Source organism: Globicephala melas, chromosome 15 (assembly GCF_963455315.2).
Source record: "Globicephala melas chromosome 15, mGloMel1.2, whole genome shotgun sequence".
In the NCBI taxonomy this organism is placed as follows: domain Eukaryota; kingdom Metazoa; phylum Chordata; class Mammalia; order Artiodactyla; family Delphinidae; genus Globicephala; species Globicephala melas.
This window is the reverse complement of record NC_083328.1, coordinates 39,568,899-39,582,939: the sequence shown is the minus strand read 5'-3', so window position 1 is coordinate 39,582,939 and position 14,041 is coordinate 39,568,899. Positions and strand designations below refer to the sequence as shown.

At 44.4% G+C, this 14,041-nt stretch overlaps 1 protein-coding gene across 1 annotated transcript in view; it reads right to left on the bottom strand.

Moving 5' to 3' along the window:
• Window positions 1-10,086: 10,086 nt before the first annotated feature.
• The window catches only part of DTD1 (D-aminoacyl-tRNA deacylase 1), a 107,560-nt gene continuing 103,605 nt past the window's right edge, over window positions 10,087-14,041 (bottom strand). The window contains exon 6 of the mRNA XM_030872453.2: window positions 10,087-10,658. The gene's annotated coding sequence lies outside the window, so the exon portion shown is untranslated. The remainder of the gene's footprint in view (window positions 10,659-14,041) is intronic.

The following is a 14,041-nucleotide window of genomic DNA, read 5'->3' as shown; positions in this document are numbered from 1 at the left end:
CAGCAAATGCCCCTCAGAGGTCACTTCCCCGAAAGCTCTGGAAAGCTTGCTCAGCCTCCTCCAGACCCTGGACTGAAGCACTCGCCACTCTGCTCTGCACACCTGTCTATCTGTCTGCCCGTCTTCTCAGCAGACAGGGCATCCTGGGATCAGGGCTCAGTTACATCATCTTTGTGTGCCTGGAAACTAGTACAGTAGCTGACACAGACGGCTGAACGAATGAATAAACAAAGCCTTGGGCTCAAGCCATGGACAGTCTCTATTTCTTTGATCTAGAGCAAGTCAGTTTCCTTCTTGATCCATCTCTGGCTGTAGCACAAGGTTATTCCAGCTCAGGGGTCATGTCTGCAAAAGCATTTTTAAACGTAAGATACTATCCCCCGTGCATTATCTTTATAGTTTAAGGGAAGGAGGGTGTGGTTAAGGAGCTTTGTAAGCGGAAAGTGCACTGCAAGGTCTACCACCCCGCTGGTTCTCAGCCTCGCCGCTCACTGGAGTCGCCTGGGGAACATCATGGGCTTGGGACACAGCTTGGGTACTGGGATTGTTTAAAAAATCCCCAGGTGACTGTTCTAGAAAGCTAAGGCCAAGAGCCCCTGGTAGACCCAGAGATGCTTGTTACCCTGGTGCGTGCCTCTCGGGCCTCCTACCTGGACAGGTGAGGGCAGTGGTACTCAACGCTTAGTTGTATCAGCACCAGCTGGAGGCTGGTTACAACACAGGCTGCCAGGCCACACCCTCGGTGTCCAATTTGGCAGGTCAGGGGTGGAGCCCGAGAATCTGCACCTCCAGCAAGTTCCCAGGGGGTGCTGATTCTGCTAGTCTGGGGACCCCACTTTGAGAACCACTTGGTTAGAGAAGCAGTTCCCAAATCAGAAACGCACCACGTGCCAGCTCAGGTGCTGAACTGCCCTCGCCGGAATCTGTTTTTATAACCAACTCAACAAGTGACCGTGACCAGCAGGTGGATTTGAGAGCCTCTCCACTGCCTGATTCTAGTCTGTGCTGCTCCGGGGCTGCAGGGAACATTGCCCTGGTCCACAGAAAGCAGAGGCTGAGAAGACAGACTTGTCTGTTTAATTTTAAAAAGGGCAGCCCTGAAGCCTCATATGGAAAACCACTGAGTGATGTACAGGTGACCCTTGAACAACCAGGGGATAGGGGTGTCCACCTCTGCGCAGTCGAATATCCGTGTGTAACTACAGTCAGCCCTCCGTATCCGTGGTTCTGCATTCATGGATTCTGCAACCACAGATCATATTTACTATTTTATATATATACAGTATTTACAGAAAGACATCCCTGCGGAAGTGGACCCGTGCAGTTCAAACCGGTGTTCTTCCAGAGCCACCTGCATCTGGGGTGCCGGCACCTGCCAGGAGTATGTCTGAGCCCACGGCAGGGAGTAAACACGGCACTCGACCCAGGCTCCTGGCATGCGACCTTGGAAACCGATCACCTTCGTGCCCCCCACATGACAGAGCAAAGATCCGGTTGGATCCTTTTGTCACTAAAATATGCTATTATCCTCCTCCCCTCCTAGTAGGAAACTAAGAGTTAACTGGAAGGTCGATGGAGCAAATATCGATAGAAACATCTACACGAATCATTCGCAGATCTGGGGAAATCCTAACAGAATGAGGATCACGATAAGAAACTTTCATTTTTAAAAAAAATAGTTCTGTTTCTCTGTGAGAAGACTAAAAATGCTAGTTAAGATGGAAACTGACTTCCCGAACAGGTGACCATCTCCACGTACATTTACTCATTTACTCCACAGAGTCGTGGCCCTCGCCCAGGGCTGGGGCTTCCCGGTGAACAAGACAGATGGACCCGCCCTTGAGGAGCCTGCAGTTCAGTGGAAGAACCTGACAGCAACCAGGCCACACACCAGGGAGTGGACTGCCCAGCTTCACTAAGCTCCAGAAGGAAAAGAACAGAGTGCTCTTAGAGCAGTGGTGGGAGGGACAGGGATCCTCCTGAACACTGGTGCTCACAGAGGCCTCTTGGAACTATTACAACTGAGCATGGGCCTGAAGCTTTAGAGAACCCAGCTGGAGACAGAGTAGAATTCCAGCAGGGAAACAGCACGTGCAAAGGCCCTGAGGTAGGAGGGAGCTTGGCTCAAACGTGGAAAACAAAGGTCAAAGACGTTAATAGCACAAAGAACAAAGGGGAGGAGTGGGAGGCAGGTCTGAGAGCAGAGGGAGTTGATGTAGGGTGACCAACCATCCCTATTTCCTGGGATGTCAGACTTTCAGTGCTAAGACCAGGAAAAACCTGGACTAACTAGAACACACTGGTGATGCTGGAGGTGAGGTCAGAGAGGGTGAATGGAGGCGGGGTGGAGGGTCAGAAAGCCAGGTGGGCACAAGGCAATGGGAACTTTACAGACCTCGATAAGGAGGCTGGAGCTGAAGCCAAGGAAGGTTTTAAGTCGGGAAGTGGCTTGTTTCACATCATTCAGTGTATAGACAACAGACTGGAGGGAGTGGGCAGGGAAAGCAGGAAGCCTGTCAAAAGTGGTCATGGTCGTCCAGGTGGGAGCACCGTGGACCAGCGTGACAGTGAAGATGGACAGGGGGCAGCGAACAGGGCAGAGGCAAAGCTGCAGGGCCACCTGGGCAACTGCTAAAGGCCCCAGGAAGCAGCGAGCCCACAGACAAGAAGAACCAGCCTTGTTGCTGATGTGGAGAAAGTTTTGTGGTCTGGATAGAAGATCAAACCAGCCACAACATTCCCTTAAGCCAAAGCCGCATCTGAGCAAAGCCCTAACTCTCTTCATTCCATGACGGCTGGGTGAGGTGAGGAAGCTGCAGAAGAAATGAAGAAACGAAGAAACGTTTGAGGCTGGCAGAGGCTGGTTCATGAGATTTAAGGAAAGACGCTGTCTCCATGACATAAAACTGCAAGCTGAAGCGGCAAGTGCCGAGCTAGAAGCTGCAACAAGTTCTCCAGAAGATCCAGCTGAGATCATTAATGAAGGTGGTTACACTAAACAGACTTTCAATGAGATGAAACAGCCTTATATCAGAAGATGCCTTCCAGGACTTTAGTATCTAGAGAGGAGAAGTTTACTGGATATTTTAAGCTCATTGTTGAGATCCTCTGCTCAGAAAAAAAGATTCCTTTCAAAATATTACTGCTCATTGACAATGCACCTGGTTACCCAAGAGCTCTAATGGAGATGCACAATGAGATGAATGTTGTTTTCATGCCTGCTAACACTATACCCATCTGTAGCCCATGGATGAAGGAGTCATTTCTACTTTCAAGTGTTATTAAGAAATACGTTCCAAAAAAAAAAAAAGACAGACATTCCATAAGGCTTTCACTGGCATAGATAGTGATTCCTCTGATGGATCTGGTCAAAGTAAATTGAAAACCTTCTGGAAAGGATTCACCCCCTCAAGATCCATTAAGAAATTCATGATTCATGGGAAGAGGTCAAAATATCAACATTAACAGGAGTGTGGAAGAAGCTGATTCCAACCATCATGGATGACTGAGGGGTTCAAGTCTTCAGTGGAGGAAGTAACTTCAGATGTTACAGAACATCTGAGAACAGGAGAACTAGAATTAAAAGTGGAGCCTGAAGATGGGACTGAATTTTCACAATCTCAGGATAAAACTTTCACAAATGAGGAGTTGCTTCTTATGGATGAGCAAAGAAAGTAGTTTCTTGAGATGAAGTCTACTCCTGGTGAAGATGCAGTGAAGATTGCTGAAATGGCAATGAAGGATTTAAAATATGACATGAACTTAGTTGATAAAGCAGCTGCAGGGTCTGAGAGGACTGACTCCAATTCTGAAAGAAGTTCTACTGTGGTTAAAATGCTATCAACTAGCATTGCATGCTACAGAGAAATTGTTCATGACAGGGTCAACTGATGCAGCAAACTTCACTGTTGTCTTATTTTAAGAAAATAACTACGGCACCCTGGCCTTCAGCAACCACCACCCTGGTCAGTCAGCAGCCATCAGCATGGAGGCAGGACCCTCCATGAGCAAAAAGATTACAACTTGCTGAAGACTCAGATGACGGTTAGCATTTTTTTTAGCAATAAACTATTTTTTAGCTAAGGAATGTACTTTTTTAACATCATGATATTACACACTTAATACACTACAGTATAAACATTAACTTTCATATGCACTGGGAAACCAAAAATTCATGTGACTAGCTTTCTTGTGATGCTCACTTTCTTGCAGTCAATTTATTATCAGGAGGCTATAACAATTGTAAATATACATGCACCCAACACTGGAGGACCTAAATATATTAAGAAAATACTAATTGATCAAAGGTAGAAATAGACAACACAGTAAGAGTAGGGGTCTTCGATACTCCCACCTTCAACAATGACAGATCATCCAGACAGAAAATCAATATGGAAACACTGGACTTAAACTACACTTTAGATAGTAATGAACCTAATAGACATACACAGAACGTTCCATCCAACGGCAGCAGACTACACATTCTTCCCAAGCACGCAAAAACATTCCCCAGGATAGATCATATGTTAGGTCATAAAACAAGTCTTAACAAATTTAAGAAGACTGAAATCATATCAGGGATATTTTCCAACCATAATGATATGAAACTAGTAATAAATAACAGGAGGAAAACTAGAAAATTCACAAATATGTGGAAATGCAACAACACATTTCTAAAAAGCTCATGGGTCAAAGAAGAAACCAAAAGGAAAATTTTTAAAATCTCGGAACAAATGAAAGTGAAACACAACATACCAAAACCTATGGGATTCAGCAAAAGCAGTTCTAAGAGGGAAGTTCATAGCAATAAATACCTACTTAAGAAAAAAGAAGGACCTCAAATCAACAACGCAACTTTATACCTCAAGGAAATAGGGGGAAAAATAAACCCAAAGTTAGTAGAAGGAAGAAAATAACAAAGATCAGAGCAGAAATAAATGAAATAAAGACAAGAAAATCAACAGAAAATATCAATAAAAGTCAGAGCTGTTTTTTTGAAAAGATAAAACTGACAAACCTTTAGCTAGACAAAAGAAAAAAGAAAGAAAACTCAAATAAAACCAGAAATGAAAGAGGAGACTTTAATACTTTTGTATACCACAGAAATACAAAGGATCATAAGAGACTATGATCAACAATTACATACCAGCAAAACCCTAAAGACTCCACCAAAAAACTGTTAGAACTAATAAAGAAATTCAGTAAAGTTGCAGAATAAAAAGTCAATATACAAAAATCAGTTGTCTTTCTACACACAACAAACTATTGGAAAGAAAAATTAAGAAAACAATCCCATTTATAATGGCATCAAAACAATAAAATACTTAGGAATAAATTTAACCAAGGTAGGTAAAAGGACTATAATTGAAAACTATAAGAGACTGATGGAAGAAATTAAGAGAGACAAATAATTGTATAAATATCACATGTTAATGGACTGGAAGAATTAATATTCTTAAAATGTCCAACTACCCAAAGCCATCCATACATTCAATGCAAAATTCCATTGGCATTTCTCACAGAAATAGAAAAAAAAATCCTAAAATTCATATGGAACCACAAAAGACCCCAAACAGTCATAGCAATCTTGAGAAAGAACAAAGCTGGAAGCATCTTACTTCCTGATTTCAAACTATATTATAAAGTAATCAGAATGGTATGATACTAGCATAAAAACAGACACATAGACCAATGGAAGAGAACTGAGAACCCAGAAATAAACCTAATTTATGCATATGCTTATAAAATATGTTCAATTAATATTTGACATGGGAGCCAAGAATACTCAGTGGGGAAAAGAGAGTCTCTTCAACAAATGGTGCTGGGAACACTGGATAACCACATGTAGAGAAAAGAAATTGGACCCCTATTTTACACCACTCACAAAAATTAACTCAAAATGGATTAAAGACTTAAATATAAAAGCTGATACCATAAAATTCCTGGATGAAAATACAGGTAAGAAATTCCTGGATGAAAATATAGGTAAGAAACTCCATGGTCTGTGAAAATAGTGTAGCTTGATTTCGGCAAGAGCGGCGACATGGGGAGGAGGAGTGTGGGGTGAGTGAGAACATAACTGATGCATCTATTGATCTGTAAGAAGATCTCGAACAGGGTGCCAACTCCGTGCTATGCAGAGCATTTAGCCGAGACCTGGATAAGGACAGAAAACTCATCTGAAAATGACGCAAAGCTGGAGGAATAGCCGGGATGACACTGGGGCCCAAGAGGCCTGCACCGAACAGGAATACAATTAAGTTCTTCACTGGGGATCTTTCACTGGCCAGACAGTGATTACATGGGATACATGTGGGGTTTTAGTCGTCTGCAGGCCTGGTGTGAGCCGAAGAAGGGATGCAGCCACTGCAAGAAAGCAGCTTCCATCACGTGGGGCTGAGTCATCTCAGGGACCTGATGGTGTGCCTGGGGGCGCCACCGGGAAGCCCTGTGCTGAGCGCCCGGCTTACTCTCTCCTTTAACCCTACAGCCATGCGCCAAGTGAACAGATGGGGGATGAAGCTCAGAGAACAGATCACGTGTAACTCCAAAACCAGAGAGGTGAGCTTTCTGATTTGTCAGATTTCTGGCCTTTTTCAGCCCCGCACTTTCGGAATTCTTAAAGTTGCAATTCATTGCTGATTTAGGTCTTTAAAAAAATAGAGTTAAAGCACCTCATCTCAGAAGACATGGACTAAATATCAAAGGTAGAGCCCCCCATTGATGGTATCAGAGATGAAGACGGAAAATCAGTTTTGAAGGGAGTCGGTCTCCGGCCGCTGCCTTTCATGTTCTTGTTCTCTCCTGGGGTATAGAGGCTAGTGTGTTAAATTTTTAGAGGTTCTGGTAAACAGAACCTTAAATTCTCATTAGCAAAATATCTTCTAGTGATGGTATTTCAGATTTGTTAAACTCATTTTTGATAATATATTCCATACTTGTAGGGGGCCTTAAAATAACTTTTCTGTTTTTCACTCTTGTCCAAGGGGCGGTGGGTTAGAGGCTCCACCATGGAGCTGGCATTGTACTGGGGTGTCTGTTGGAGGGGCTGCAGCTAACAGCTCCTCCGCAGCAGGGAGGTGGGCTTGGCCCACCTTCCAGAGGAGCTGAGACCCTCAGGATGAGGTGGGGCTGGCCAGGGGGAGGGGGAGAGCAGGGGAGGTCCAAACCACCGCCAGCAGGTGGGCAGCCTGGACTCGGGGAGGGGGCATGAGGGGCGGGGCACAGGCAGAAGAAGGCTGAGCGTAAACAGACCCCTCGGGGGCAGGTGAGCCGGCCACTGCCACACGTTCAGGCCTCATCACTGTCCATCTTCTCCAGGACGATCTGTTCTAGTTCTTCAGCAGTTTCTCACACAATGTGGCCTTGAGAGTGACCTTGAGAGTGAGTGCAGCTCTGCCCACTGGGGAGACAAGGCCTCTGGGCAGCTGGTCTCAGCGGACCTGGGGTGGAGTCCCGGCTGCACTGCTGACCTCCGCGTGACCTCGGCATGGCTTCTCTGTTCTCTCTGCCAGTTGGCAACCACCTCCACTCGGGATGCCACCCGGCAGAGAAGATGCCTTCGCGAGGACCACCGAGGTGCAGTGATACTGTGGAGTGTCCGGCCCTGGAAGGCGCCTTTATTTGGTCTATGTTTTGTGTCGCCAGAAGAGCTTGGTCTCCTCTAAAGTAAACCACGAAACACAAGATTAAACAGCCCCTGCCAGCCAGTGTCGTCCGGCAGTGCTCTGTTTAAAGTCCCAGGCCTGAGGTCTGCCAAAACCTCTCAGGAAAGCCATACATGGTACGATTCTCTCCCATCCTCATTCAAGCGATGTTTTAATGGACAATAAACAGCGAGCTTTATAAATAAGCAGAAAGGAGGAGTTGGAGATGTTGGGAGGGACGTGAAGACTGGGAGTCTACACTCTGCAAGCAGAACTACACCCCAAATCTAATTTTAGCCATTTGTCCCACAGCAAGAGTTGGAAATGATCTTCAGAAGGAGAGTGAAGGGAGCTGGGGGAAGGGAGAAATTAAGGACCTCTGACGCAGCTGTGGATGTCATGGGGTTTCTTCCTGAGCTTTCATTTTTTCCTTCATAACCTTGCCTTGTGGTTAGATCTGACCCTCGCCAGCCGGTCTTTAGTGTGTACACGCTGCTTCTCTGTGGCTAGGAGTTGAAAGTGACCTTCAGGATGATGCAAAAGCCTCCTTCCATCCCATGCTACAAAAGTAGACATCTACCATCTTCCCTGCATACTGTGAGGGAGGGAAGATTTTTAAAATACAGTCAGCCCTCCATACCCACGGACGCGAAGCTGCCGATACAGAGGGCCGAGTGTCCCACATCATTTTACATAAAGGACTTGAGCACCTGCGAACTTCGGTGTGTGCAGGGGGTCATGGAACTCCGATGAAAATAAATAAAAACTCCCGCCACATATAAGTAGGCTCAGAACTTCTGCTCCAATGCTCTCAACATCGTCACCCCCTGTTGAATTGTGTTGTTTCATTTATCAAGACAGCATCTGTGTTAATGACACTTACACCCATTGCTCCCAGCTTTGTTTCTAACCCAGCGTCTCCTCCACATCCTTCAGACCTTCAGAGTTCTGGTTTTTTCCCCTTGTCTCCCTTTACCTTTTTCGGACGTTTCAGCAAGTTGACCACACGCTGCTACTCACACTCCGACATGTCTGAGTCCCTCTGAAGTGGGATTCGCGAGCCGGGGTGTGAGCGATGAGGGTCGTGTTTCACCACCATCCACACGTCGAGCATGCGGGCTCTTCTCTCTGTGCGCTCCTCTCGCCCATCACCCCACGACAGGCTCCATCTGCTCACTGCGCATGAGCCGCTGGTGATCAAACACTGTGGCAGGAAAACGTCTGACAAATCTGTTCAGCACGTCCACCACCCTACAGCTGAGTTTACAACACTGGAGATTCAAGTTAACTTTAGCGTGAATCTGAATTCACTCTGTAAAAGCCAACACAGACCACGGAAATGGGAGAGCTCCCCGGACCGGAGTGCCTGTGGGCTGGGGGGGCTGACCAGGCTCTGCACCCGGGACGGCGCGATTTCACACCGAGAGGTTTACGCCATCGAGGATTCTACTGGACCATCTGCATCAGGTCAGAATAAGGCAATTTGGCAAACCCCTGTCCAGCTCTATGTTCCAAGTACTTGAATATACACTGGAGATGTGATTAAAGCTTTTTTCCCCTCATATTTTCTAGCTATGTTCTTATCTGAAGCAGACAACTGGGTCAGAGTAGAGGGACTCAGACGTTATTACAATGTCACAGATCAAGTGTCAGCATTGCCACCCTGAACACGCCCCACCTCGTCTGGTCTCAGAAGCTAAGCAGGGTCGGGCATGGTTAGTACTTACATGGGAGATTGCCTGGGAATAGCCCGTGCTGTAGGCTTTAAAAAAAGTTTCAGCATTACCAAAATGCCAAATAAGGACGTCTCTTCTATAGTTAGACAAGAAGTACTTCAAGAGAGGATAACAATATAAGCATTAGTATATTATAGATATGTTATATAAATGTATATTATGTATGGCAATAGATATATTACTATTGACATCCCATAAGGTCTAAAAATGATCACTATCGTTGTACCACTAGATCAAAACTAACTGAGAAACTCTTTGCTAGAATGTGGTTCTTTCTTCATGTTACTGTGGGGACTTGGATACACGGACAACCATGCGGCTCCTGGACAAAGGGCAGCTGTGTGGTCCGACATGGTGAAGCCTCTCCCCCACGTCCCAAAGGCAGATAAACCAGAAGTTGAGCCGCACGCACGTGGCATCAGTTATCTGGCCTTTCTGAAACAGAATTCCCTTCCCACATACACTCCCCGTTCCTGCTGTCTTGTGTCCAAGGAAAAGGGCATCAGCTATACATCACCACAGACAGGCTCTCACCATAGAACCAGGGGCCTGTGTGTACCACTCAGGGAAGGCCTCTTGCATAAGAATCATTTGAAAAGAAGTACATACATACAGAGAAGGGTCAGACACATTGTATCTCTACAGACAAAATCCTTAAAAAGAAACATAGCAGGATTAGCAGGATTTGTTTAAGAATAAAGTAGTCTGTTGAGCTTTGGAGTTTATTTCTGTTTAGAAAAAACAGATAAAATTGACAAGATGCAAAGGTCTCACATAATACATTATCACTGATGACTATTCTCTTTACACCCTAACAGGAGCCCTGGCTTAGCCAGTGATGGGAAAAACACAGACAGCAGGAATGCATTTGGGACCCACCATGGACACGCGGAAATACACCACAGTGTGAAAGGGGGACTCGATGACAAGTGATGTTGGGCCAGCCTGTTCCGAGAGCAAGCTGAGACATCAGAGGGACCAACACAGCCATTCTGAGGGGAACGCTTGGGTGTATTCTTTGCCTGCCCTGTGCATGGGGTGCCTTCCCCACACTGGCAGCACCCCCTCCTCTACTAAATCACAGCAGCAACAGAAAACGGTAACGCTACTTTGGTGGGTTCATTTTGTTTTGTTTTTGTTTTTGCAGGGCTATTCAGGTTCCCAGTTTCTTATTTCCATCTTCCTTTTTAGGATTCAGTTCCAAATCCTTAAAGTAGTAGGTGCCTAGCATCTTTCATGAATTTTTCAGGATCCAGTTCTGCCCAGTGATAATGCACTAAAAAGAACAAAGATAAGACACATTACTCAGAAGAGTCCCAAAATTTGCCTTCAATTCACATTAAAATACATGACCAAGCATAACAAAATAGCTGGAGATATCCTTTCAGTTCTTACAACGACAAGAGAATGACAGTGTTTCACTTTACTGTGAAAAATCTGCCGTTTTGTCACGTATAAATCCAAATACCTTCTCACCAAAGAGATGCCAATTTATTAGAATTTCACCCTTAGAGCTCAAAAAGCCACCAACCAAATATCTGGGAATTAAACAACACACTTCAAAATGGACTTTGCATCAAAAAGAAGTCACATGGCAAATTAGAAAATATTTTAAGGTGAGTGAAAATTGAAATACAACAATCAAAATTTGTGACATTCGCCTATAGCAGTGCTTAGAGGAAAATTCATAGCTTTAAGTGCGTACATTAGAAAATAAGAAAGCTTTTAAGTCAATAATCTGAGTTTCCACCTTAAGGAATTAAAAGAATAAAAGCAAAGTAAACCCAAAACAAGCAGGAGGAGGGGAATAACAAGAGCAGGAAGGAATGAAGTTTCAAACAGAAAAACAAAAGAGAAAATAAATGAAAAGGTCAATAAAATTGATACACTTCTTGTCAGACTTACCAAGAAAAAAGAGAAAAAACAAGTTAGGAATATCAGGAATCAAAGAGACAATGTCAATACAGATTTTACACACATTAGAAGAATAAAAAGGGTATATCACAACTTTATGCCCGCAAATTAGACATGGATAAGATGGACAAATCCCTTGAAAAAATACAAAAGTCTCATTTCCACATCTTTTTAACAATGAGGGAGGCAGAGGGGTGGGGAGCCTAAAGAAAGCATAGGGACAGTGTACAAACTAAATGCTTGTTCTTGGAATATCTTTAATACTGCTCAAAGGAGGGCAGGTTCTTCGGTATAAAATGTCCAAACGTCCTGCGTTTCCTTTTGCAATTCTGAACCCACAACAAAAGCCAGCTGGTTGTGCCAAGATTTGTGTGGCAGGCGTTTGTCATCCAAGTTTAACTAAATCCCAAACTTCACACAGCAGTTTCTATTCCCTCAGACCTAAACTCTAACTGGATGAACTCCAGTAAACTCAAAAGATTACAGTCATTTGCACGCGGTGATGCCACATCTGTGAACATGCTTCCAGATGTACTCAACACAGGTCACGTTCTCAAGAAAGGGTCACGTTATGAGCAGACGCCTCCATGGAATGACCAGCCTTCCATTCTTGAGCCCAGCTTGACACTGAGGCTCACAAGCCCACACAGGAAAGGCTGGTTGGAACTGCAGCTTGTCCATGTTCTTCAGGTCTATCTGGACCCACACAAGGGATCAAAATTTCCCCCAGGCCTACCCTCGTGCTCTGAACCCTGGCTGCCAAAGTACAACACTACTTCCTAGGAGATATCTAAAAAACCACAAGGGGAATACACAACCTAATTCCTGGAGACCTTAATACTCCCGTTTTAAAGTCAAGAAAAGCAACCCACTTGCTCCTATATTTTAATCAAGATGTTAACCCAAACTTAAGAACCTGGGGCCTTTTAATACCTCTTTCCTCACCTGCAATACTAGTAACCGCAATCCTGAAATGAGTTCCCACATTCCACCCTTGGGGAACTCTATCTTCTTGGCACAGATTAAAACCTTTGCTTTTGAACTTAAAATGAGCTTTGGGATCCTGCTTGAATACGTTATTCTTTTACATTTGCACCAGTTAAATACTCTACATGCTTTAATGAACTGCGGTAGTAAACTTATGCTTCAAATGTTTGCCATGCAGATGGAGATGGTAAGGTTTACTACAAAAGAATGAACGATCGAGAAGATGTCCACGATAGTATGTTCTATGACAAAAGCAAGTACCTTTATGCAGACAGTATGTCTCTAACTTTGTAAAATTAGAGAGACATAGAATCACCTGCTTAGAGAAAATGTTATAAATGCATTAAGAAGTGTCTAATAGCCTGGCACCACCATTTCATGGCCTTATGAAAGAAGCTGCTGGGGTGGTTCTCTTTCACTGCATTCAACTGTTGGAGGCAGCAGGGAATAGACCAGGATCAGGAGCAAGGGATCCCTCAACAGCTTGTTTAAACACGGAGTCTCTCAAAGATGCTGACTCCCAGCTCATCTGTTTCTGGCTTCAGGCCATTCGAGCAACCAGAAGACGTGAGTGCTAGTCAGGATACGCACACACCACAGACTGGCTCTCCAAACCACAGTCAAAAGAACCCAACCCAAGTTTTATTTATTTACTTACTTCCAGTCATAGCTGGGAATCTAATATGAGCTCGTTTACACAAAAAAGGCAGGCTGTTCCATGGAAAAACATGAGTTGCTGGGAATTCGATGTTATCAATGAAGGACTCACACAGCCCTTGTAGCAAGTTAGGAGCCCCAGTGAAGCCTCCACTGAACTGTCAGAGCAGACACTCCCCTGGCGCGTGAGTGCTGCATGTGGGTCCTAACTTGGCGGTGAGAACATGGGGACAGTGATGCCATTTTTAACTGCAAAAGGAAAGCTTGGTGTGAACTAATAAAGCAAGCAGGAAAAAACAAAAAACCAACTGATGTCGCCTGATTGTCGAAGGAACAAACTCTGACAGCAGTTAGTTTTTGTTTTTTGGATTAAATTCTACCCCATGTAGAATTTGTAACGTATATTTGTATATATTTAACCATGTCCGTCTTACCGAACTTACAGTGGTTCAGATGACAGTCTCAAACTTTACTTTGATCCCTCTAGGCTGGTGCCGCCCAAGCAAACTTTCTGCAGTGACTGACTGTCCTGTACCAGCTCTGTGCCACACAGCAGCCACCAGCCATATGTGGCTACTGGGCACTTGAAATGTGGCTACTGTGACTAAGGAAATTAAACTTTATTTAATTTTAATTAATTTACATTTAAATATCCACATACAGGTAGTGCCTACTTTATTAGCACACTCTAGGTTATCAACAAGCTTAGCTCTGCACTTGAGCAATAAACAGAATCAATTATTATGGCCAGATTCTTGCCAGTTTATTTCTCATAAATAAGGCAACTGAGGAGCAAGCCTGGGCATGAAGTAAATCCAACCTCCGTGCCAGTAGAGTGACATAATATGCCTGCTCCGTACCAGCGAGCAGGCAAACAACATCCTGTATAACAAAGGCCAGAACAACACTTTCGGTTTGGGAACAGTAATCTCCTCCCAGTAAGACGAGGGAAAACAGGGCAAAAAATAACGTTGGAAGAAATACTGCTTAAAATTCCCCAAATGTATTGAAAGACATACATTTATAGATTCCAGAAGCTCAGAAAACCCAAAGCAATCATCAGAATGAGACTTAGATGTTTAACACAGACGCTGGAATTAT